The 25,869-nt window shown below is 35.8% G+C and overlaps 1 protein-coding gene across 4 annotated transcripts in view; it reads left to right on the top strand.

Annotated features, from left to right (window-relative positions):
* The window catches only part of TDRD15 (tudor domain containing 15), a 635,306-nt gene that overhangs the window by 79,321 nt on the left and 530,116 nt on the right, over positions 1-25,869 (top strand). Inside the window, exon 12 of one of the 4 annotated variants that reach the window (XR_005658335.1) lies at positions 19,304-20,295. The exons of the other annotated variants lie outside the window; for them this stretch is intronic. The gene's annotated coding sequence lies outside the window, so the exon portion shown is untranslated. Of the gene's footprint in view, positions 1-19,303; positions 20,296-25,869 lie in introns of those variants that run through there. 4 annotated transcript variants of the gene reach the window in all.

Here is a 25,869-nt window from a genome sequence, read left to right as displayed (position 1 = left end):
TATCAGTATGGACTCATGGATATTTATTTCATGCTTTAGGTTATAATCCAGTAGTATGTACTTTATTAGTCAAATACTTCCAGCTTTGACCATTGGGAGTTCTTACAGTTGACTTCTGTGTTTCTATGATGTAATTCCATTGTTTTGTTCTTGAGCACTTTTTTTTTTTTAACTTTTTGTCACTACTACATGCTCTAGGTGCCTTTTATATAAGAAGCCAAGCTCTTTGGAGAAATGACTGATTCTAAAGCTGGGCTTCTTTTATTTGAGCATGTTATATGAGACACCAAGATTTGGGTGCTGAGTGAGCACTTTATTTTATTTTGATTGTACTTCTGAAATGTCTCAAAATATTTTTTTATTTTTTAATTACAGTTGGCATATATTGTATTAGTTTTAGGTGTACAACATAGTGATTAGACATTTATATAACTTACAAAGTGATCACCCTGATAAACCTAGTACCCATGTGACATCATACATAGTTATTGCAATATTATTGACAATATTTCTTACACTATACTTTACATTTCCATGACTATACTGTAACTACCAATTTGTACTTCTTAAGCTCTTCCTCATTTTCGCTCCTCTAACCTCCCTCCCATCTGGTAATCCTCAAAATGTTCTCTGTATCTATGAGTTTGTTTCTTTCGTTTATTTTGGTTTTTAGATTCCACATATAAGTAAAATCATAAGGCATTTGTTTTTCTCTGTCTGACTTACTCTACTCAACACAATACTCTCTAATTCATCTATGTTGCAGATGGCAAGATTTTATTCTTTTTTTATGGCTGAGTAATATTCCATTGTATATATGTACCACCTCTTTATGCATTCATCTGCAACAGGTTTCCTGCATATCTTGGCTATTGTAAATAATTCTGCAATGAACATATGGATGCACATATCCCTTTAAAGTAGTTTTGGCTTTCTTCAGATAAATATCTAGACATGGAATTACTGGGCCTTTTTTTGGTCTCTCATACTTTTGTATTAAACTCTATTTTGTCTTGTGTAAATATTGCTACCCCAGCTTTTTGTTTGTTTCCATTTTCATGAAATATCTTTTTCCACCCCTTTACTTTCAGTCTTTATGTGTCTTTTGATCTGAAGTGAGTCTCTTGTAGGCAGCATATGTAATCTTAGAGTTTTATCCCTTCAGTCACCCTATGTCTTGATTGGAGCATTTAATCCATTTACATTTCAGGTAATTGTTGCTAGATATATAGTTATTGCCATTTTATTATTCATATTATTGAGCTTTTTCTCTTTTCTTCTTAAAGAATTCCCTCCAACATTTCCTGTACTACTGGCTTGGTGGTGATGAACTGCTTTAGCTTTTTCTTGTCTGGGAAGCTCTTTATCTGTCCTTCGATTCTACATAATAGCTTTGCTGAGTAGAGTAATCTTGGTTGTATGACTTTGCTTTTCATCACTTTATATATTTCATGCCAATCTCTTCTGGCCTACAAAGTTTCTGTTGAGAAATCAGCTGACAGTCTTATGAGAGCTACCTTGTAATTGCTTTTCTCTTGCTGCTTTTAAGATTCTCTCTTTGTCTTTAACCTTTGGCATTTTAATTATAATGTGTCATGGTATGGGCCTCTTTGGGTTTATCTTGTTTGGGACTCTGCATTTCCTGGACTTCCCTTACTAGTTTAAGGAAGTTTTCTGTCATCATTTCTTCAAATAGGTTTTCAGTTTCTTGTTTTCTCTTTTCTCCTTCTGGTACTACCATGATGTGAATATCGGTATGCTTGATATTGTCCCAGAAGCCCATTAGGCCATCCTCAGTTTTTTGGATTCTTTTCTTGTTGCTGTTCTGATTGGATGTTTTCTGCTACCTTATCTTTTAAATCACTGATTTACTCCTCTGCTTCATCTAATCTGTTGTTTCTTCCTAAGGTAATCTTCATTTCAGTTATTGCATCCATTTCTGAATGGTTCTTTTTTATGTTTTCTATCTCTATTTTTATGTTTTCTATCTTTCGTTGAAGTTTTCACTGAGTTTATCTACTCTTCCTCTAAGTTCATTGAGCATTTTTATCACCACTGTTTTGAACTCTGCATCTGGTGGATTGCTCATCTCCATTTTGTTGAGTTCTTTTTCTGGAGCTGTGTTCTGTTCTTTCATTTGGGACATGTTTCTTTGTCACCCCATTTTGGCTGCCACCCTGTGTTTGTTTCTATGTATTAGGTAGGGCAGCTATGTTTCTTGGTCTTAGTAGAGTGGCCATATATATAGTAGGCATCCTCTGGGGCCCAGTGCAGTCTTCCCTGCTCACCTGACCTGGGCACTCCAGTTGTGTCCCTTGTACAGGTTATGTGTGCGTTCCTGTTGTAGTTGAGCCTTGGTTGCTGTTTGCATGCTAGTGGGAGGGAATGACCCTTGGGCTGATTGGTTGTGAGTAGTGACTGGTGAGCGGCTGACCCTATGGAGCAGGATTTGCTTTAGGAGGGCTCTGGTGCCTGCCCATTCTGACCTTTGGGTGTGTCATCCTTGGATGTCTGTGTGGGTGGTGCTCTAACTCAGTCTGAAGCCAGCTACTGGGCATGCTGGCTGGGGCCTTCTGGGTAGGATCTTACCACAGGCCAAGTTTAGCCACAGCCTGTGCCCCGCCCAGGGCTACCTGGCATAAGCCACCAAACAATCTGCAGATGGCCATCACCCACATTGGCTTTGGAGGTGCCTTGAGAGTCCAAGCTGCAAAATGAGGTTAGCTTCTGCTTGTGCTAGGCCTGGGGCTGCTCAGCAAAAGGTATGGGGCACACCGAGGCCAGATGCTGCTTGTTTAGATTTTGTGGACCTTCGAGAGATTTTAGGAAATTTTACAGCATGAGCCAGGACAGGCGATTTGTATGGAAAAGCCACTTGCCAGTGGCTTGGATGGGTCCACAAGACCCTAGGTGAGGCAGAGTCTCAGTGAATCACCAGGGCGGGGTGACTAGTGTTAGGATGATGGAGACTCAGGTATGGTGGCTGCCTGTGTCTGCATGCTGGGTGAGGGGAGGGCGCAATAAAGGAATGGTGGCCTCTGTTAGCACTTCTGTCTGGGAGAAAGCTGCTCCTCCAGTCTTCACCCTGAGCCCAGATAATTCATTTGCTCCCCATGTGTCCCTGGTGCCTTTCAAGCTGTCGCTTGGTGCTGGACCTCAGAGAGAGTGAATTCATCAACAAGTAAGTCCATGCACCGGCCCTTTAAGAGGAGCTCTTGGGACTCCTGCAGCCTTCTCTCTCACTCAGCCACAATCTTCGCTGATTTTCACATTCAGATTTTGTGGGGCCGTCTCTTTCCAGCACTAGAACCCTGGTCTGGGGAGCTAGTGTGGAGTTGGGACCCACTGCTCTTCCAGGGAGACCTCCGCAGCTGATGTACCCATCCTGATTTTTAACCACCACCTGTTGAGTGTGGGACTAACCCATTCTGTGACTCCATCCCTCCTACCAGTCTCTAGGTGGCTGCTTCTGTATGTCCTTAATTTTAGGACTTCTGTTCAGCTAAACTTCAGGTGCTTTTTAATAATGGTAGTTTAGCAGTAATTTTGATGTGGTCATGAAAGGAGGCAAGTACAGTGTTTACCTCCTTAGCCATCTTGACTGGAAATCGAGTACATTTATTTTTATTTCATTAAATTCTCTTATTTTTATTCCTTTTAATTTCTTTGGATTTAATTTGCTCTTTTCTAATTCTTAAAAAGGATATATGTTATGTTTTCAATATCATCCATTTAAAAATGTTTTCTAATTTCCATTTCTGTTTCTTTTTGAACCATGAATTATTTAGACTTATATTACTTAATTTCCAAACATTTGGGAATTTTCAAGTTATTTTTTGTTATTTCTAACGTAATTCTAAAGTGGTCAGAGAACATTCTCGAATAATTTATAGTTTTTCAAGTTTAAGACATGCTTTATGAGTCACGTATAATCTTGTTAATCTTGTACACACTTGAAAAGACTATGTATTGTATGATTGTTGGGTGCAGTGTTCCAAATGTGTCATTTAAGTCATTTTTTAAAACTCGTACTGTTCAGGTGTTTTATATCTTTACTAATTTTCTTTGTTCAGGTTTTTATATTAGAGGGATATATTATAGTCTCTCACTTTGATATTGGATTTGTCTGTTTCTTTTTAGTTACTGTTATGTTTATATTTTGAAGGTATGTTGTTAAATGCATACAGATTTGAATTGTTATATCTGCCAGGTGGTTTCAATAAAATGAATTGATTTATTTCAGGCATGTAAAGATGATTCAAAATCTGGAAATCTGTCAATAAAATGATTCCTCTTAACTCTTTGCCCCTATTTCCTGGTTCAGCATATTTGCCCTATTCACTTTTTCTCTGAGTTTTCATATATTTGTATGTATATGTATGTGTATAATATGTATGTATATAATTCAGCTGTGATCTCATGTATATAAAATTTCCTTAACTATTTGAGAATAAGTTGCATTCATTACCCCTATGACACTCAAATATATATTTCCTGTAAACAAAGACTCTTCCTGCTTAAAATCAGGAAATAGACATACTGTCCTACCATTAACATTTTGTCAGTTACCCTAGCAGTGTCCTTTATAACTGGTCTTTCTTTTTTGATCTTGGATTTAATCTGATGTGTTGCCTTTAGTAGTTGTGTCTTTTAGTCTCCTTCAATCTGGAGCAGTTTCTCAATTTTCTTGACATTCATGACTTTAATATTTTTGAAGAACATCAGCCAGTTATTGTAGAATGACTCTCAATTTGCGTTTGATGTTTTCTCATGATTGGATTCTGGTTTTGCATTTTGGCATGAATTCTGTTGGAATGATGCTCTGTTCTTCTCTACATATATCAGCAGGCACACAATAATAGTTTGTCTCATTACTGATGTTGCTGACTTTTATAATTTTCTTAGGATGGTGTCTTTCAGATTTATCTATAATAAGTTTTATGATTATTGATCAATGAGTAATTAAAAACTTTAGTGAGGCTGTATAAATAGCCTCTTATTCATCAAATGTTCACTTACCAGTTTTAGCATGCTTGATAATTCTTTTCTAATCAAATATTACTGTAATGGTTGCCAAATGATACCTTTCTAATTTCGTAATTTCTTCGACATATACAAATTTATTTATTTACTTACTCATCCATCCATCCATTCATTCACTCATTCATATACTTATGCAGTAATGCCTCATGTATTTCTGTTTTATTTAATAATTTATCATCCGTTACTACCATTATTTATTTTTATCCCTCAATTGTCCCAGGATTGGCCAGTATAAACCCCTTAAAGCTAATTTATCTATTTTGATATAGCCCCATAATTCTTTGACTCCTTCCTTCCTTTAGGGTACTTTAGTCTTGGAATCAGCCATTGCTCCAAGCAGCCCTGCTCTCTGTTAGTGAAAAATGATAATTATAAACTGAGATCTAGGCCTTGGTGTGCTCATACTGGTTGTCTGCTAAACTCTTTCACTGGAAAGAGTTATAAATATACTCATATTCCTTGTTAATATACATACATATATGTCTATATACATCATTTTACATACATCTATATATATTGTCATAAGTTTATACAAAACTCCAATTCTAGCCACCTCCTTTTTTATATTTGTAATTGTCTATTAGTGAGAAATCTAGCTCCCATAATCCTCAATATATTTATGTGTTCAATCCTATTTTAAGTAACCAGTTACTCGACCAGCAGGCCTGTCCTCTCCACTCCCGTTCTTGTGACCTAACTCTCCTCTACTCACTGTGGCTGTATTTCCACTGTAGTTTTAATAGGCATTTCTTAGATTATAAATTAGGCCTTTGGCTTATTGGCCACTTATACTACTGATTTCTAAAATTCCTGTGCCGTTTCTAGACCCTATTTCTTTTAAACTGCCTTCTGTATTTTCATTTCTTTGTTTCTTTTCTGTTGTGGGTAATTTCTATCAGTTCTGTGTTTTTGTTCACCAGTTCTTCCTTCACATGTTAAAACCAAGCAATTCATTTTGTCTCCTATTTAATAGGTAATTTGACTATTGCCACATAGTTTTTTTCCTAAAAGCTTTATTGTACTACGTTTGACGTTTAGATCTGAAAGTTTTTAGTATGCTGTGAGGTAAGGGTCAAGCTGCGTATTTTGGAGTATGGATAGCCAGTTGACCAGTACAACTTACTGAAAGGCCATCCTTTATTGCATTACAGTAAAATGCAATCAATGAACTGTATATGTGTGTGTCTGTTACTGGACTCTCTGTTCTCTAACATTGATCATTTCCTCTTGTTGCCAATACCATATTGAATTAACCACTCTAGCTTTTTAATAGATCTTAATAACTGTTGTAAAAGCCCTCTAGCTTTGTTCTTGAGGGTTGCCTTGGCTATTGTTGGATCCGTTGTTATTGTTATTTCTAGGTTCCTACTTGGTTCTATTTAAAAAATACTTGCTATTTACTATTTTTGAGATTCTCTTCCTTTTTCTGTCACACCTATATCTGTCTCTCACCATTTCTGCTTCCCTACTGGTTTCCATCTCCCTGTCTCTCCTATCCCTCCACTTCCTTTTCCTCACCTGCCCTTTTCCTTCTTCCATTTTCACAAATAATGCTTCAGTAAAATTTTCTTACATGACCAGTGATGGATACTTTGTGACACTTCCAATGAATGGAATTTCTGAGAAAGAGAATTTATTTAATTTGAGCAGTGTTAGATTGCTTTCCAGAATGGCTGCATCAGTGTACATTCTTATCAGCAGTGAATGATTATTCCTCTACCTGCATATCCCTGCTAATGCTTGACAATGCCCAACTTTTCTTTTATTAGTATTAATGGTATAATAGTGACACAATGTTTTAACTTTATGTTTTTAATGCACGTTAGCCTGTACACATTCTTTTTTTATTTTACTATTAAGCTCACCCCTAACCCCTCATTGATTTGCATGAGTTCCTTGTGTATTCAGAAATATCCAATAGAACCTTCTGCAGTGGTGGATATATGTGATTCTGGTATGCTCAGTTTAGGGACCACTAGCCACATGTAGCTATTGAACGCAGTAACTATTGGCTACTCGGATTGAGGAATTGACTTTTTAAATTTTAATTCAAATTTAAATAATCACGTGGATAGTGGCTCATGCATTGGATAGTGCAGCATTAAATATTACTTCTTTGTCATTTTGGGGCACTATTGGGCACATTCTTTTTGTTGGTGTCCACTGTACAAAAATGTTTTTACAAGAAAATGATTTTATGAACAAGTATATATTGCTTTGTGGTTTGTGCTTTGGATTTTCATGACACATGTCTTCTTTAGTCCTTTAGTTAAGATTATCTAGTGTCTACAACCACGAATGGAATTGCAGGATCATGCAGTATGAGCATACTTAACTTTAGGAAATATTGCCAGATTGCTCTCCAGATAGCTGTACTAGTTTCTCTTCTCTAGATGTAAAAGGATTTTTTCCCCTCCATATCCTTGCTGGCCCCTGACATTATTTTTGACTTTCTAGTTTTTGCTTATAAACATACTCTGGGTTCCCTCTCTTTTTTATACAGAGAGCATAGTGATGGATATTTGCAGGAATGGCTCAAAGTCATCAAAAATGTTTACATTTCCTTATATCCCATTTTAGATAGATTTTTTTTTTGTTGGGAAACTGAGGTAATTTGGGCCTTTTGGGCAGGCACAAAAAACAAGAAAAGTTTTATCTGGAGACTTTGGACTAGTAAGCTTTCATGTGAATATTTATGGACTGCCTGAATTAGGAATGTAAGAAAAAAATTATTAGACTGCCTGATTGCTTTATCTTTGTTCTCTAGTCTAAACTCATCATGATAAGGTTCCTTACTCTCATGCTGGGTAGTATCTGCCCACTTATATATATAAAAAAAACCTCCTTTATTTTCTGAATATCACCCTAGACTGAAGGAAAAGGCTCCATTCCTTATAAAGGACTAATAATCTGTATTTTTAATTGACTGTTTATTCAGCAAACATTTATTAATTGAAGTCCCATCCCCACCCTACCCAGGTAGCTGTCAGGCTATAATTAACATATCTGGTTCTATTAACATATCTGGTTTATTTCTTGAGGATAGAGACTGTCATCTCAATTTTTAATACTTAAAATTAACTCAGAATATAATAAATATTTAACAAATATGTGTTGACCTAAATATATACCGTGCAGCAGGAATTGTATTAGCCACAGTATCTTTATCATTCTTCATCGGCATATTTACTTTATCTGCAAGGAAGAACTCATTGCACAGTGTGCTTAGATTTTTATTGTAGAGCAATATGTGAGAATGAGCAGGATAAGCTGAGGAAGAGAATCGGTGGAAGTCTGTAAAGTAACAACGGCCAGAAGAATGATGGTGGTGACATGACCAGAAAGCTAAATTATAGAAGAACAAAATGTCATTTTTTTCGAAAACGAGGGCTTGTTTCCTGTTAAATTACTTTTTATTAATTTATCTTGTCATTCTACCAGCACTACAAGCTTCCATGCAGTGACAAACTTTTATTTTCTTTGAACGTCACATTGCCTGGGATATTACGGTCAGCACATAGAAGGAGCTTTGAAACTAATCAGTTGTAAAATTTGTCTACATGTTCTGAATTATTCTGCCATCAATTTGACATGTGTTCAACTCATTGTAATAGATTGTACTGAGTGAGCCATCCACATTTTCCCACTCATCAACAACACAAGTTACAAAACACTTGTTTGGGATTTACATCTTCATTTCTTTCCGGTCCCTTGAATCGCAGACCCATATATACTACTACATCCTTGAAAGTTTCAACTGGATGCGTAATAGCCAGTTCAAACTTAACATGTTTAAAATTCAATTTTTGTTTTTCCTTCCAAACCTGCTTTTCCCCCAGTGTTCTTCATGTTAGTAATCGGCTTCCTGTTCACTTGGTTGCCATGACAAAAACCTGATGTTTTCCTTTATTGCTCTTTTTCCTTCATACCTCGCAAACATCTCTGTCGGCACTCTCTTTAAAACATACCCCGCTCACTGTTTACCTCCTGCACTGCTACCATCAGAGCCCAAGTCACAACCATTGCTTACCTGTATTACTGCAGCAGACTTCTGTCTGCCGCCCCTTGGCACCCGCCGCCTCCTCGCCTCACGTACCCAGTCTGTTCTGCCCATAGCTATCTGAGTGAGGCTATTAAAACACAAATCTGCTGATGTCCAGGACCTCCTTGCTACCTACCTCTCTTACCTCATCTTCCACTTTTCCTGTCACTCATTGTTCCACTTACTGATCTTAAAATGTTTTTTACCTTAGGCCCTTTATATGTACTATTCCTTAGCCTAAAATGCTTAGAACTGCACTTTATTCAAGTCTCTTATTTAAATATTGCCTTATTATAGAAGCCAGTCCTGACCATTGTCTTTAAAGTAACATATTCTCACCTCTCTCTATTCACTATTCTACTTTATTTTGTAACATTGATGAACTGATGTTATGGCATATCTTTATTTTTAGCTTCCCCCACTACAATGTAAGCTCGTTGAAAGGAATAAATTTGCTTATCTTGTTCACTATAGCCCCTGCACTTAGGGCAATTGTTAACATATGATGTGTGCCAATAAACATTTGCTGAATAACATAAATAAATGCAATTTTGGAGTGTGACAATTTCTCTTTGTGTTCAGTTCAGAACATATCTGCTTTTTTTTTTGTCTTGCATGAGATTTGGCTCTAAAGAATGTTGAGCTTTATTTTGTAAGTGTGCCTTTAATTTGTGCATTATCAAACTTATACTCTTCTGAATTATTAATGAAATGAATTTGTGCATTCTTTTTAGGATAATTCATTATGCCTTTTATCTTTTGTAATTCACTCTAGGAAGATGGTCTGAAAAATAATGAGGTCTTTTAGAATTAAAAGTAGAAATTTTGGCCACCAGATGGAGACCCAGTACTGACTTTTCATGATAGGCTATCTGAGAAGTAATCATAAAAAAAAACCAAAACTTAAAACCAACGCTTTGATTTTTTCCCCCCTCTTTTGTGTATTCTAACAGTTTTTCCTCTTTAGAGATGTTCTTACCTATATTCAGGAATGTTTGCTGTGGTTAGCAAGTTATAGTAAATAGGAATCTTAGAATAAGTTAAATCATTCAAATGTCAGGGTCCTGGGCTAATTCTGTGGTGAGGTTAGGTTGGAACAGCACAGGCTGTTGAAGAAAGTCCAAATGTGTAGGTAAGGCTGAGTGATAAGATTTTTGGAGTTAAGAGATTTGTTAAGGAAAAAAGGCCAGTCAGGAAAGAGTTAAAGGGAAGATAATTCATGAGAAGACAGGTGTTAACTAACCTGTGCTTTCCTGGAACAGTGGAATAGAGGGGCAGTGAAGGTCACGAAATAGGAAGCTTCCAGAGATTTTCCCGCAGCCGTACGTTCTGAGGAATTTTCCAACTGTCCAGGCAAGTCGAATCTGCTTGTTCGTTTCTAAATGAGTGGAGAATCTGGCTGTTTTTGTCACTTCATTCCTTTTACTTTTGGTATATTTTTTCCATTGTGCCATGCAATTTGGAGACTACATGTGTCACATGAGATTCCTACAACAATAAATGTTTTCCATGAAGGTCTTAGTGAATATGGTTTCCTCGTACCAGAAAGAGAAAGACTCCGGAAAGGAAATTTAAAACAAATTTTTCTATTTTTCCCCCTTAGGTTTCATTTACTTTGCTTCTGGAGAAGGCTAAACCAAAAAATAAAACAAAAATTAAAAGAAACTAAGTCTTTTTGTGGCAATGTTAGGAGAAGAAAAATATTTCATGGCCTATAAGCTATTTGACCTGAACATTAGAGGAAAAATTTGCCTTCTGTTTCACCGTCTCTTCACAGAGAGCTTGGTGAATTTTGCTTTAGTTTTCTTCCACTCCCCCAAACCACAATCACCTTTTAATGGATCTCTCTGCCTTCGTTCTCTCTACTGCCCCATTGGCCTATAATCCTTTCAGACTGATGTACCTAAAACACAGATGACTTGCCCATACCTGTCAAAGACTTCAGAGCAGAGTAAAAGCCAAACTCTAGCGTGGTCAGACCCCATACCATGACCTTGCCTGTGTTGGGATTTGATTGCCCGGCTCAGGTGTGACTCGTGAAGCCTTCTTTTCATATTCTGAACCAAAGTGATGTAGCCTCTTTTTTTGTGTTCTCATGTTTTTGTTTGTATTGTTAAGTCACATCACTTACATTGTATTTAACTATTGATTTTGATCTTGCATAGATTTTGAGTTCCTTGAGGTCTGAGATTCTTATTTCCCAGTGTCTTCATTGCCAAAATGAGGGCAATTAGTATATTGGTAAATTTTTGGCTCCACTTTTCAATTTTATTTTTGGAGAAACGTAGAATCATTCATTTCCTGCCATGCCATACCAGAGATTTTAGATAACTAATTTAATTTTTAAAATTCTTGCCTTTTAATGTACAAAACCAAAAGAGCTTTTTAGGCAATATAACAAACCAAAGAGGGTGTTATTATTTTCATCTCTTAAAATAGAAATAGTTTCCTTTATATTACATAATGTTTCATAGAATTTATTTCTTTTGAAAGTTATATGCAAATTGGACAACAATAAAGTCAATTCATAACCTTGTAGGATTAACCGAAAGGAAGAATTAGTTGCTATGTGAACCTCCCCCCTCAAAAACACCTACTCCAAACACGTGTAAAACAACAGCATACATGTATTGATTGAAGTAAAGTGAGATGCTCTTAGTAAATCCAGTATTGAAGAGTGCTTTAGGATTTATTCATTTATCAAAAATGTATCGAGCACCACTATTTGTCAGGCTCCATCCCAGGTTTTGGAGAACTTTTATAAATAAAACCAGCCAACTCTTAGCATTCATGGAGCTTATCACCTTTTGAGGAAGGTAGACAGTAAAAAGTAAAGTGAATGAGCAACAATTTTGGATAATGATGATTGCTATTAGGAAAACCAAACAGCAGTAATTTATTGAATAGCTGGAAGGTCAAGAAGCATTATCTTTCCTATATTATTATGCAGAGGTGACACCCTGGTGATCATCAAATAGGACACAAATATTTTCACATTGTTCGTTCATTCTGAGAGATCTGTTCACTTGCCTCTTTTCAGTACTCTTCATGTCCGATCCTCTAGTCAACTTGTTTCCAAGACTCTGATCATCTTTGTAGGTGCTTAAATTTCTCCCGGTGGAATTTTACATCCCCATTGTTCTCTGCAAGGCTGAGTTGAGTAATGCTGTAGCAATCTGATCTTCCTCAGTCAGCTGGCCACTGGGAACTCTCCATGAGGCCGTAGGTGGCAGTGCAGCATACAACGTATGTTGCCTCCAGAATCCCCCCAAACCTTCCAAGCATAATACTTCTTTCTTGGCAGTGGAGGCAACAGGCATGGAAAGTTGCATTTTGCTTTATAGGGAATACCCTAACATGGCTTACATCACTGGTGTCGAGAATCTTCTCTGAGGTTTTAGGCCTCTGTATTTTCATGAAGTTTATCTCAGATTCTTTGCCATACATGTACTTTATCAAGGTATCTAGTTTACCTGATGCTCCCTACTCTAGATTTCATCAGTGTGATTCTGTCAGTATAAAGCACTAGTGTCATGCTCTGTGGAGTAAAGAAACAAGGTCAATGTAGATTAAATTACTTTACAGAGTCTGAGACTTGGCCTACTCTGAGGCAAAATAGTGAAAGTTGCTGCTGTCACTACAGAGGACAAGCTGCTATGAGTATTCTTTGTCTATCGGATGGTAGAAAAAAATTTGCCCACATAGCTGCATGCCAGGTGCTAGGAGGTGGGCTGATTTACTTTAGTGAAGAGGCCACATCTGAACTAGCAGCTTCAATTGATATAATCGCTTGATTAGGCTGTCCTCCTTTAAGATGTTTCTTGGAGTTTAATGAGGATGTATTATGAATCCTAACCTCAGCAACTTTCTAGAGTTTGAGGGTGGCAACAGTATCTAATTCTCCAGAGATACCTGGTATTCCTATAAATGTACTATTTAGATAGAGAGATGACACCCCAGAGTCTTCACTTGGTTCTTCCTACCATTAAAAACTTATTTCTTGAGGGTTAATGTGAAGATTTTTCTATTTCCTAGTATCTTTTCCAACCATATACTAAGGACCTGAGGGAACAACCATAGAGTGAGTCTATTGTCACATTGAGCTGTCTGTAAGACTGGTTTATCTGACCTTCATTTATCTTTGACTAGTTGACAAAAGTCACTTTCTGGATTCGTGGGGTTTTAACATTAATGCACAGCTAATGTGCAACAGTCCTCCAAAGGTCTAGGGATTTCCCTAGCCCCAGTGCCTCACATCCTCTTGGGGAAAACGAGGATTTGTGGAATGTACTTTAGGTAGCTAACCACCTCTTTTTGGGGGGGACTCACAGTCTGTGAATTAACGTGGAGTTAAGCTCTACGTGAAGGGCTGTTACTCTCTTTTGATGTCAGGTATGTTCACCAGACTTAGGGGTTTTCGAGTTACACAAATCATATAGAATCCTAGGAGGCTGCTTGTTTATCTCAGTCCTCTCACCACGTGTCTGATATCAAAGGCTGCTACTCAGAACATCCTAACTACCGCTCTGACAGGAACTATGTCCTCTTTTCTTTGGATGGTTAAGTGTAGCTCCTAGGCTTATGACATCTTGAGGTCTAATCATTCCAGTGGAAATCATGGTACCTATATCACTTGTGAGCATCATCACCAGCATCCTTGCTCTACAGAGAAAAGACACTATGATACTTTCAAAGATGCTGGCATTCGCCTCAACCAGTGTTTTCCTAAATTCCTTGATTAGGTGAGTATCTTCTATGCTTTCTTGGTCCCTCGGGAGACATGGGAGGATGAGTAGATTATTCATAATGAATAAAACTCCAGCCTTTATATCTCCCCAAGTGTTTGGATTCATTTCTATGTAATATACCAGAATATTCTGACTTTCAACTGCACTTAATGTAGTCACATTGAGAGAAGGTTTATTTTTTGTTTCGATTTTGATGGTAGTGGGGGCTCTACTAGTACAATCAGAGTACTGGCAAAATGGGCGGTGAGGGTATTCAACAGCGTTCAAATGTTCAAGTGTTCAAGATAAATATTCAACAGCCAGAACTGATAATCTGTGCTTCTGGCTGTCACTCTTTCTTTAAAGAGATTGTGAAATTGTAAAGGAATAAATACTTAAGCAACCCAAATGGAACTGTTTTAATGACGGCCATTTAAACATCACTGGATTTAGATGAAATCTGAGGTTCCTGCTAGGTTATTTTTTATTATTAACAATGATTATAAAAATAAACTATTCATTTGAGTTGGTTGGCAACTCAGTTTTTTGACTTATTGTATCATGGACATCTTTCCAAGTCAGTGGATGAAATAGAAGAGTATGACTCCAAGAGAATGGGTAAAGGACTTGATCTTTGGCAGAAGGAAAGCCAGCTCTTTCACACCCTAAAATCTTTTGTTGTTGATGTTGTCATTGTTGTTGTTGTAGACTCGACTTTTTGAAGAGAGTCAGAACACATGTCATTAATAACTCAGATTATAAAAGGAAAGACTTAGAAGATTTGATGTTTACGTGGATATGTGCAAAGTGCATTATGGAAGCAGTGGAATAGAATATATTTTTTTACAACAATTTTTCATGGTAATTTCAGGAAAAGAATAAAATGCCTGATGTACAAAAATCCATTGTGTTCTTGTGCACTGACAATGAAATTTCAGAAAAAGAAATGAACAATTCCTTTTGCAATTGTAACAAAAAGAATAAAATACTGAGGAATAAACTTAAGCATGTGAAGGACCTACACACTGAAAGCTGTGAGACATTATTAAAAGAAATTGAAGAGGACACAAAGAAATGGAAATGTAATATAATCTTTGGTCCACTTCTGAGCTTTGTTTCCCTGCTTACATTTCTATTTTGCAACCCATACTATCTTCTGTTAATTATTGTAGACTTACATGTTTTGTTTTTAGCAAGTGGCCATATCTCATCTCACTTTTTATGGAAGATTTTTATGCTTATTGTTACCTTTTTCTGCTTCCAGGTTAAGTTTAATATTTGATTCATCTTTAAAAAATTGGAATTCTAATTGAGATTAATTCAGAAATTTATATGGGAATAGTTTTCATTTTCCCTTTCTTTCTGGCCATCAGGTAGAAAGCATTGAATTCATTTCATAGCATGTTGTTATTATCAATCCATGCCTTACCTCTCTTTCTTTTTTTGATTTTTTTATTAAATATGTTGGGGCGACATTGGTTAATAAACTTATATAAGATTCAAGTGTATAATTCAGTAACACATCATCTGTATATTGTGTTGTGTGTTCACCACCCAAAGTCAAAGCTGTCACCATATATTTGATCCCCTTTACCCTTTTCTACCTCCCCCTCCTCCCCTCCCCTTTGGTAACCACTAAACTGTTGTCTGTGTCTATGAGTTTTTCTTTGTCTTGTTTGTTTGTTGCTTTCAGTTTTATATCCTGCATATGAGTGAAATCATATGGTTCTCAACTTTTCCTGCCTTAGCTTCTCTTGCTTGACCTTTTTTCCCATAATTTTCTTTAATTATAATTGCTATTTCCATTCCTTTCTCCTGATAGGTACCCATCCTAATATCCTTGTGTGTTTCTAGTGATACTGTGGGTATGATTTTAATTTTCATGATTACCATTCTGTAGATATTTCTTACTTTTTTCCAATCATGACAATGCCTTTGGGATTTGTCCATGTTGCTGTATTCTATCTAGTTTGTTGTCGTTAACTGTAGAACATCTAGTTCTAACTACTAGATGGTATTGTACTTTGTACATCCACCGCATTTTACTCTTCAATTTCCCTGGTAGTGGACACTCAGCCCTCATTTCTGTGCTATCTAAAGTACACTGTGGTGAACAACCATGTATTTGCTTCTTCAAGAATTCATCTGAAGTATGTAGACCTGGAATTTTTGGGTCGTTGGGCAAAAATATACTGACAGACTGTTTTGGGGTAACGCCTATCAACAGGGCATGAGTTCTCTACTTCTAATAGCTTTGTCAGCACTTGATATTTGTCTCTTTTGAAATTTTTGAAAATCTGTGTATAAATTGGTATTTTGTAGAAATTTGCATTTCTCTGGTTACTAGTGAGTTTGAGCATCTCTTCATTTATTTGTTAGCCATTCTGGCTTTCTTTTTAGGTAATTGTGTATTAATCTTTGCCTATCTATAAGCTTTTTTTTTTTTTCCCTCTTGGTGTGTAAATATTCTCAATATTTTCTACATATTAATCCATTATTGGTTTTAGATGCTACAATTTTCTTCTTCCAGTTAGTTAATGTTTATGGTGTTCTTTGTTGAATAGAGTTTAATCCATCATTTTTTAAGTGTATGATTTGTGCTTTTTGAATCTTATTTAAGTAATTTTTATAATTGTGCTTATTACCCTCTAATATACATTTATTTATTATGTTTACTGCTTATTGTCCCTCTCTCATGGACATCTGTATAGCATATCAGCTCCATGAGGCAAGGATTGTTGTCTGTTTTATACACTGATGTACTTAGAATAATGCTTGGCAAATAGTAGGTACTTGTTACAGGCCACCCTCTCTCCACCTTCCTTCCATCTTCCCAAAATCATATGCTGAAGTCCCTATACTTCAGAATGTGACTGTATTTGGAGGGAGGGTTTTAAAGAGGTAATTAAGTTAAAACGAGGTCATAGGGGTAGGCCCTAATCCAGTATGATTTATAAGAAGAGGGAACTTGGACACAGACAATATACAGAGGGAAGGCTATGTAACGACAGAGGGGAAAGCCAGCTGTCTACATACACATCGAGGAGAGAGGCCTCTGAAAAAAACAGCCCTGCCGCCACCTTGATTTTGGACTTCTAGCCTCCAGAATTCTGAGAAAACAAATTTTCGTTGTTTGAGCCACCCAGTTTGTAACACTTTGCAACTCTAGCAAATGAATACAGTGCTCAATATATATTGTTGAGTTGAATTATATATTTTTTCTATTGGAATTTTTGTCTTCTATTTTCTTAGAAGCCCTTTATGTTGTAAGACTATTTTCTCATGTTGAAAATTTCCTACTTTCTCTGTTACTGTTTAGCTTTGATTACCTTTTAATTTTGTTTACAGTGCAGCTTTAAAGTTGTATACAAATTCTTAATATCAATGTAGTCAAATGAATTATTTCTTAATGTATTTGAGGTTAATTCTAGAATTTTTATTGTGTCCATTTCCACATCTGTTTATTCTTATGCTAGTGTCATATTTTTAAATTATTATAAAGTTATAGTATGTTTTAATATGTCTCTATTTTTTTTCTTTATACATGCAGTATTTTCAAATTTGCATGAGAATACTAAGATTTAATAATGTCTTAATTTTGCTGCAGATTTGCTTCATAAAAATTTATTTGTTTTAGTTTCTTTAGATTGGTCATTCACTGTTTTTCATCCTGTTACTGATGTTTGTGTTTGGGGTCGAGGAAGTGTACATTTGATTAAAATTGGAAGTTATATAATTTCTTATAAGTGAGAAAGAAAACATTAGAATTACTTCAATTTTATTTATCTAGATTGGAGATCTGACTCCTTTTTAAGGTGGAGGGAAAGAGGCAGCATTCTCTTGGCAATCTCACCACGCTGATGGGCATCTTTTCAGAATGTTTGGTTTTATTTTGTTATTTTAAATTCAGCCCAACTAGTTAGACTAGTGTGAGGCAAGTGAGTAGCCTCGTGGGCTTGCAGGACTCTGAGAATGGATGCCTCCTTAACTTTCTTAAACTGCGTGTACTAGAAGCTTCTCTCACTTCACTTTCGCCTCTTCTAAGGGTGGACTTGGCATGAGTGTCAAGTCATGCCAAGTCCACCCTTAGCATGAGTGTCAAGTCATTGCATCCTGGAATAGGTGACTTTCCTTGGAGTCGCTGGCAGAATTTACACTCTCCATTGCTTCACAAACCACTCTCACCTGTAGTCGGTGCCCAGGTTTTGGAACTGGTTGTGGAGGTTTTCTTGGGATTGCAGTACCACGGACTTATTTCCAAGTTAGGAATTTCCTTCACGTAGGAATTTAGAATGTGCCTTTTTCTCATTCTGGTCTCTTTTGTGTTCTGTTTTACAGAAATCTCTGACATGTGGATGTATTCCTCTCCTCCTCTCAGGACTGAAATAGGGAAGAAGTGTTTATACTAAGTCATTTCAATTTCAAAGAAAAAGAGTGAAATATATATGATCATTTCATGATCTTGAAGGATATGGTTCATATTTTGTTGTATTTTCTTTTAATTTGTTTTCAAAAATAAATTTTATACATAGCTGAAATTAGAATTCTGTAGAATTAATTTTTCTGGTTTTTTTTTTTTTTTTTTAACCTAACGTTGTATCAGAACGGTTTCTTAACTTTTGGTAAACAGATTTTTAATGACTGCATAATACTCCATTAAAAGAGTATATTGAGTTTTGCTCTGCCATTTGACCTCTGATTTTTTCTGTGTAAGGTGTCTGTAGGCTTATTGATAATTCAGTTCGCTATAAATGTGTACCTACTCCATGTAACACTGTGCATTTTATAACCCTGGATGGTGGTTAGAATGTGTGTAAGTAGGAGTTTGGATTATAAATTATAATGAAATGTATAAAAATTGCTTTTGGAACACTGAGGAGGGAATAATTTATTTGACTTTGCTGTTTAGGGATATGGCTTCACTGATGAATGGCATTTGAAATGGTCTTGATGTCTTAGTAGAATTTTCAGAATAAGGAAGAAAAAGCATTCAAGGTAGAACAGCATAAATAAAAGCATGGTGTAGTAAAAATACGGAATTCAATGCTGACCTGTTCATCTGTACTTATAGCAATCCACTGATAAGTCTAGACTATATCCTAGCAAATATTCTAACCATATCCTTTTTTAGACTCTTGTAGCTGCTGATAAGAAAATGTAGTCAATTATGTTATTTATATATTATGTCTACATATTTCTTCTCTCTTTTCTCTGGTGGCAGCTGTGAAAAATTACATGGTTAGGCAAGTGGTTCTATATGTGTCTTTTCTCTAGTATTCTGAGTTTAAATTCATTAGTCTTATAAGAAATGGTTTCGGAAGAGGAAATAGCCTTGGAAAGATAGGAGATAACCGGAAATGTCTGCAAGGGCTTGTGTAGAGATGAATAGATAGTTTTTCAAGAAATAATTGTGGTGTTTTTAGCTAGTGTGAAAACTAGAATGTAAAATAGAAGAAAATTACTTTTTGGCTCTCCACCCTTTCTTGTGTAGAGTTCCCCTAACATTGAGAATATTCAAGAACTGCTGAGAGTGAAGAATTCTGAGAACAAAGGGTTCCTGTGGTACGTATTATCAGCTCCGAGTGGGCATTTTATATGTGTTTTAATGTTGCGAGAATATATCTGAGGGATGGAAGTCGGCAACTCTGGAAACAAGGAGGCCTTTTATCAAATTAGTAAAAGGGCAGTGAGGTTTCTCAGGGCCGGGGTGTAATGGTTAGATAATATGACAAGTCTGTGGAGAGTACTAATTGCAGCAAGAGATTAAAGCCTGTTGAAATCACTTAAAGCTCTGAAGATTTGTTGAAATAAATCAGAACAATGCCCCTTGTCACAGCGCTATCCGAACCCAGTGAATGAAAATCACGTGCCGCTGCTCTCTGCCTTCAGTGTTTCCACAGCTATCCTCAGGGCAGTGTGATGGTAATTCTCATCCGGAGGGAAACCGCCGGCTGTGCACCTCTGCTAGCAAACCCACAGTCACCCAGTGGGGGAAGACACCGCAGATTTAGTGCTACGAAAGGAATGTGTGCATCACCTTAATTTATCCAAGCCACCAACCTGCTGAAGTTACTTAATAAAAGAATTTTGTCCTTGTCCCAAGACAAAACTTTATGGCAGTATTCTTTTAATTTGAAAATTGGTAAATTAGCCTTTCTAGGATAATCACAGATGTGATTTAGATATGAGTATTTAGATGTTCCCCCCTCGTCCCTCACCTCAAAGTTATGTTAGAAGAGAGATGCTTTCTAGAGTTAGATATACGTGTTGGCTCTTAGATGAAGTCCATCCACTTTCTGATAGACAATGTCTAAGAATACTTTTCCTGTACTCAGGGACAGTCAGTATAAGGCTGTTGAAATTACACTCTGAAATTAAGGTGCTAGGTGTTCTTTGATTTAAGCTTTGTAGTTCAGTGTGACAAGATTTTAGGATCAGAGGTGTGGATTGGAGATGGGGAGTAATGGATTTTTTTAGAGGAAATTTCGGATAAAATTTAAATTTATGAAGTTTTTATTTTAAGGACTTATTTAGATTTAAAGATTTTTGTGAAATTGTGAGCACAAATATATTTGTGTTAGAACCATGGTTTAAAATTATTATTTTTGTATGTATAGAGGTGTTAACATAAAAATATTAAGTATTTTTGTCTAACTTGTAGAAATTTTACCAGTTTCTCTTAAAAATATATAACACTCAAATGTTTTTCCTGGTTTTTACCTAATAGAGCTTTTTAAAAGTAGTGGCACCGTTCTTAATAAAACAAGCCCCAGAACTATAAAAAAAAAAAAAAATCTTGTGTATGGAGGTATGATGGGGATTAGATTTATCATTTCTAATTTTGCCACTACATTTTTTTTTTTTTTTCTCTTGGGTTTCTCTCAGTTGGGAATGCCACCATTTTGGTTAAACAGGGCCTGTTCCCAGGGCCACATCAAGACTTTAGAGGCCCTAAGTACTAAAAACATTATTGCAGAGGTGGTGGTACATAGGAGGTTTTATGTCATTATTAAAAATACTAAAAAGTGAGACTAAAGGTGTCTTTTTATTTTTCTAATGATGATTACTGAGTGTTCTCCATTCACACACACATATATGCTACATAAACATAATATTCATTTAAAAATATTTTTGATGCCCTTGCCTACATGTGCTTAATCTAGCACATGGTTACCTCATTAGAACTCAGGCATAGGATGCTTTTTCACGTAACTCCTTCTGCCTGAATTTTCTTAGAGACATTTATGGCCAACATTATACTGATAGCTTTTAAGTTGAAATCAGCCCACTGTACATATATATATAATGTATATGCATGTGTAACATATGTGTGTCTATATATATTATATATAATGTATGTGTATGTGTATATATACATACATGATAGTGCAGCTTTATTTAACATGTTTGCCAGGATCCCCTGTGTTTTAAACTAGGTAACTAGTATACAAGGAATATAATAGAAACAAGTTGAAGGGAGAGAAAAACAAATCCTCATTCTGTTACCTCCCAACTTTCAGTGTATGAGGATTTTACCCGAAGTGTCTACCTTGTTTCCTTGCACTAAATTACTACCAGCAAGTGAAATTTCTTACCTGTATAAATAGACTACATTTGTCTCAAATATCATCATTCCCAAAAAATCTTGTTCTCATAGCATTTCCCTGAGGGACTCAGAATTGATTCATTTTACAGATATTCTGGTGTGTCTACTGGATGCAAATCATTCCATAAATATTTATGCAAGATCTATGTTTGGGACACAAAGGAATAATATAATTCCTGACCTCAACTTTATTCCTGATTGGGGAGATGAGAAAATTAGACTGATCTGTGATAGAAGGTGGGATAGAGTAAGTTCTGCATTAATGTCCATTTAATATTTAAGGAATAAGGCAGAGTAGGATTTAGTGCTACAAATGTATTTTAATTTTAGCTTAGACCAACAAAGACTTTTTCCATTCTTATGCTTCATGGGCATGGAGGTGAGTTTATTTCTAGAAAGAACACTGTCTTTTTGTTTTTAAGAGACAAAGCAATTAGATGAAGAATTTGAAATTCTTCTGTGTACTTTGCCATAAAGGAAGTTTTCTCGCTCTTCCCACTCAAATAAGGAAAGCAAACAAACAAAGGAAAACACCTGCTTATTTCACCTCTAATTGTGTTTTCTTTCATCTTGGCCCCAAGGGCCAGATTTAGTCAACAGCTGTGCACCATGTGTGCCCAGAATCTGTAGAAATTTGTGCATGGATCTGCAGGGCACACTTTCTTCATTTCCTTCTTTTTTTTCATAGAATGGTCATGATTGAGTTTAGTTTATTTTTTCCATTTTAGTGTTCAAGAGTATGCATATGAGAAATAATACATATGCATACAGATAATTAAAATGATCTTTCAAAGCACAGTGGAAATACTATTACGTCCATCTCAATATTTGGCAGCTACAAAGCTATGGGAAGAGTGGCCCTCTCTATGGCCTACTTTTTCATGGGGTGAAGAAGTAGCTGCATTCACAGTGATTAATCTGCAGACTTTATCCAGGGAATCCTATGCTATGGAGTCTTTTTGATTGTATTGGGGATATAGAAACTTCATCTCTGCAAGCAGGGCATTGCTGAGAAAGAGCTATGCAGGGATCACAATTTGAATAGTCATCTTTCTTGAGTATTTTAGGTTGTCTGTGCTAGAGCTGGTATGTAGGTGCTCCTCATAAACATATATTTCATAATGTTATCCGTTTTGCCATTATGAATCTTCTTGTTTCATATGGGAGCACAGAGCTAACCAGTCAGCTTAATGTGCACTAAAAAAGAAACATAACCTTTCTGAAGATTCCGTGGTGACTTCATCCTTATTTGCAATTCTGCCTTGTTGCTGGAGGCTCCCAGTTATGTTCAGGTGCTTGGGTAAAGTCCTGGGCCATAACACTTTGCTCGGTTATAAATAAGTTTAATTGTGCTTTATTTGAAGACAGGCTACCGTTTGAAAAACAATAACCCTGCACTAAATAAATGCATAATTTGAGCTCAAGATAACATCAGTTTGCCAAAATCCTGATGATACGATGTGAAAAAGTGGCAGCCAGTTATGACAAGTGACAAAAGTACATATTTAACTGTTTAATATTGTCCCTTTTTAAAATCACCTTCAAATACATTTTTATATAGAATATCATCCTCATGGTATTTCAGGAGACCTACTATGCCATATCGATGCATGTTTCTACCAAGAAAGATATTATGTTTTTTGAAATTAGCGAAAATATACTCGATTTGTTTTACAGTAGCATCATCAAAGGTTTTACTCTTTTTCATTTCTGTTATTCATTCTTGGCTTTGATTAGTATTATGCGGTCTGTGAGGAACTCTTTGTAAGGTTCATTTCTGAGCTTGTTTCATGTAAATGATGCTTCATGACTGTGTCAACACTGGTGATGACTGCGGCATGCGCTTTTCCTTTTGGATTTTCAGCAGATCAATAAGTGAGACGTCAGTGTTACCCTCTGTCTTGCTGATAATTTTCCCCGCCTGGCAAGGCACAGCCCATTAGCGATTTCCTGGATCTCGTGACAAATGTTGATTGTCTCCGTTAAATGATCATGAGGCTGATAAAGGGAAACAGCAGGGCACAAAATCTAATATTTTCCCTGACATAAATTATATACAAATAAAAATTGTAATAGATGGGAAGGCTACTGGCTTTATTAATCAGACATTTCTAAGCTTTATAATGAAGTAAATGGATTTGAATTTTGATGAGACTATGGCCTGTTCTATTAAATGTGGTAGTGAAGATTCACAAGACAAGCAAAAGTATTTTGGTAAAGGTTTTTCAGTTGACTTATATATGATCATTGGTACAATTCCTTTTATTCCCTTCCCACAAAATTCCCCATGGCATGCATCATTGCTCGGGAAACTATTCTTTGAATTGCCCATGGCAGCCAAAATGTTGGAATATCCTCTGGGCTGCTATGTTTTTGATTTGGAAGATTTCGTATCCTTGATGAGGTAGAATTAGTAGCCATGTGGTGTGAAGAATCCTGTGCTCCATGATGTTATTACCATTGCGTGTCTCTATTTACATCTGGGTGTCAGGTTGTAGAGTGTTTCACATGGACCATACTGTTGTTAGCAGATGTCAGTTGCTTCTTACCTCTGCTAATTTTAGTACAAATTTAGAGAAGAAAAAAGGTCTGGCTCCAACAAATTGGCATTGATTTGGATTACGTTTACTATTATTATTTTTATATTATCATGTTAGTGCTTTCAGATACTAGTCCATTTGTTTAAAAAATAGTTTTTCATATCTATTTTGCCTTTTGCTTCAGTGCTTTTCTGGTTGTCAACATATCACTATTCTTCAGAAGGTTAAGTAAGGACAATTCTATGCAACTCCTCTTTGTTTTCTTTGCTGAAGGAGTGTCTTTTGATAAACAGATTTATCTAGAATTTTTCCTTTGCCAGATTTAGTGATCAGCCTGTTTAGTAAGATACACTTTCATAGTCGTGGAGAAATGAACATGCTGAGCTCACTTCTCAGATTCTCTTGAAAAACAAATAGTTATAAAAAGCAAACCATATTGAATACTTCAACATTTCTTTTTTGATTCATAGAGTTTTATGGCTAATATAAAAATTAAAGTTTGGTCTCTACCATTCAGACATTTCATTTTCCATATCTCTTTTTATTTCTTCTCATGGAGTGGGTAGGTTGGGTTGGGGGAACATAAAAATGTACCCATATAAGAAGAGATTCTGACTAAGAATATTGCCAGCACTGAATCTCTCATCCAGTTTAAAAGTTTCAACATTCAGTTTATTTCAGTGGTATATTGTTAATATGTGGTACCTCTCTCTGCAAGCAAAGAAAGCATCTTATAAGGATGGCTATTTTGTGAGCCAATTTGTAGCAGTTATATGTCTAGAGAAGAAAAAATGTTTTATTAGCCTTATCCTTGCTTAATTATAGATATAGTTTGACAGTTTTCCCGAAAGTTACTACTTCCTGTTAAGGAATTTCAGGATTAAAAAAAAATTAGATTTATTGTTTAAATAGTTGGAAAACAAATTGATTTTCCCCTATAGTTTAACTAATAACAATAAAAACATACTCATGCTTCCAACTTGAGAAGCAAAGCATCCCCAACACCTTTGACAGACTGTGTGTTTTGCCCTAATGACATCATTTTTTCTCTGTATTGATGTAACCAAATTCCTGATGTTAGTAGTTATCTTTCCTATGCTTTTCTGTATGGTTTTACCAATTTGTATGTGATCCAGAAATGTGCTTTTTAATTTTGCATTTTTCATATAAATGACTTTATTATAGATGTTCATCCATTTTGATGAATGTAGCTATACTTTATTTCCTGATATTGATAATTTGTGTTTTTATTTTTTATTTATTTGGCTAGAGGGTTATCAATTTTATTGATCTTTCAAGCAATCAGCTTTAAGTTTCTCCACTGTTTTTTGGTTTTCAACGTAATCGATTTATCTTTATTTCCTTTCTCCCGCTTGCTTTCGCTTTTATTTTTCTATTTTTTAGTGTCAAGTTTCAAGTAATTGATGTGAAACTTTTTTATATGAGCATGTAATGCTACCTATAATACATAATATAATCTAAGCCCTGTTTTTCTGTGTCCCACACATTTTGTTACACTGTGTTTTCATTTCATTTAACTAAACATTTTCTGACTTTCCTTGTTATTTTCTATTTGATCCCTGATTATGTAGAAATATATTTTTAATTTGCACATATTTGGAATTTTTCCATATATCTTTCTGTTGTTGATTTATAGCTTAATTCTTTCATGACCAGAGAACACACTTTGATTATTTAAATTCTTTTTAATTTTTATGGTTTGTTTTATTGCCTATAGTATGTTCTGTCTTGGTCAGTGTTCCATGTGTACTTGAAGAGAACGTGTGTTCTGCTGTAGTTGGGTAGAGTGTGCTATAAATGTCAACTAGGTTAGGTTTTCAACTAGGTTAGAACTCCTATATCCTTACGGATGTTTTATTTGCTATTATTGATCATTACAGATCAATAATG

Source organism: Pteropus medius, unplaced genomic scaffold (assembly GCF_902729225.1).
Source record: "Pteropus medius unplaced genomic scaffold, Ma_sr-lr_union100, whole genome shotgun sequence".
Taxonomy (NCBI): domain Eukaryota; kingdom Metazoa; phylum Chordata; class Mammalia; order Chiroptera; family Pteropodidae; genus Pteropus; species Pteropus medius.
This window is presented reverse-complemented; position numbering and strand designations above follow the sequence as displayed.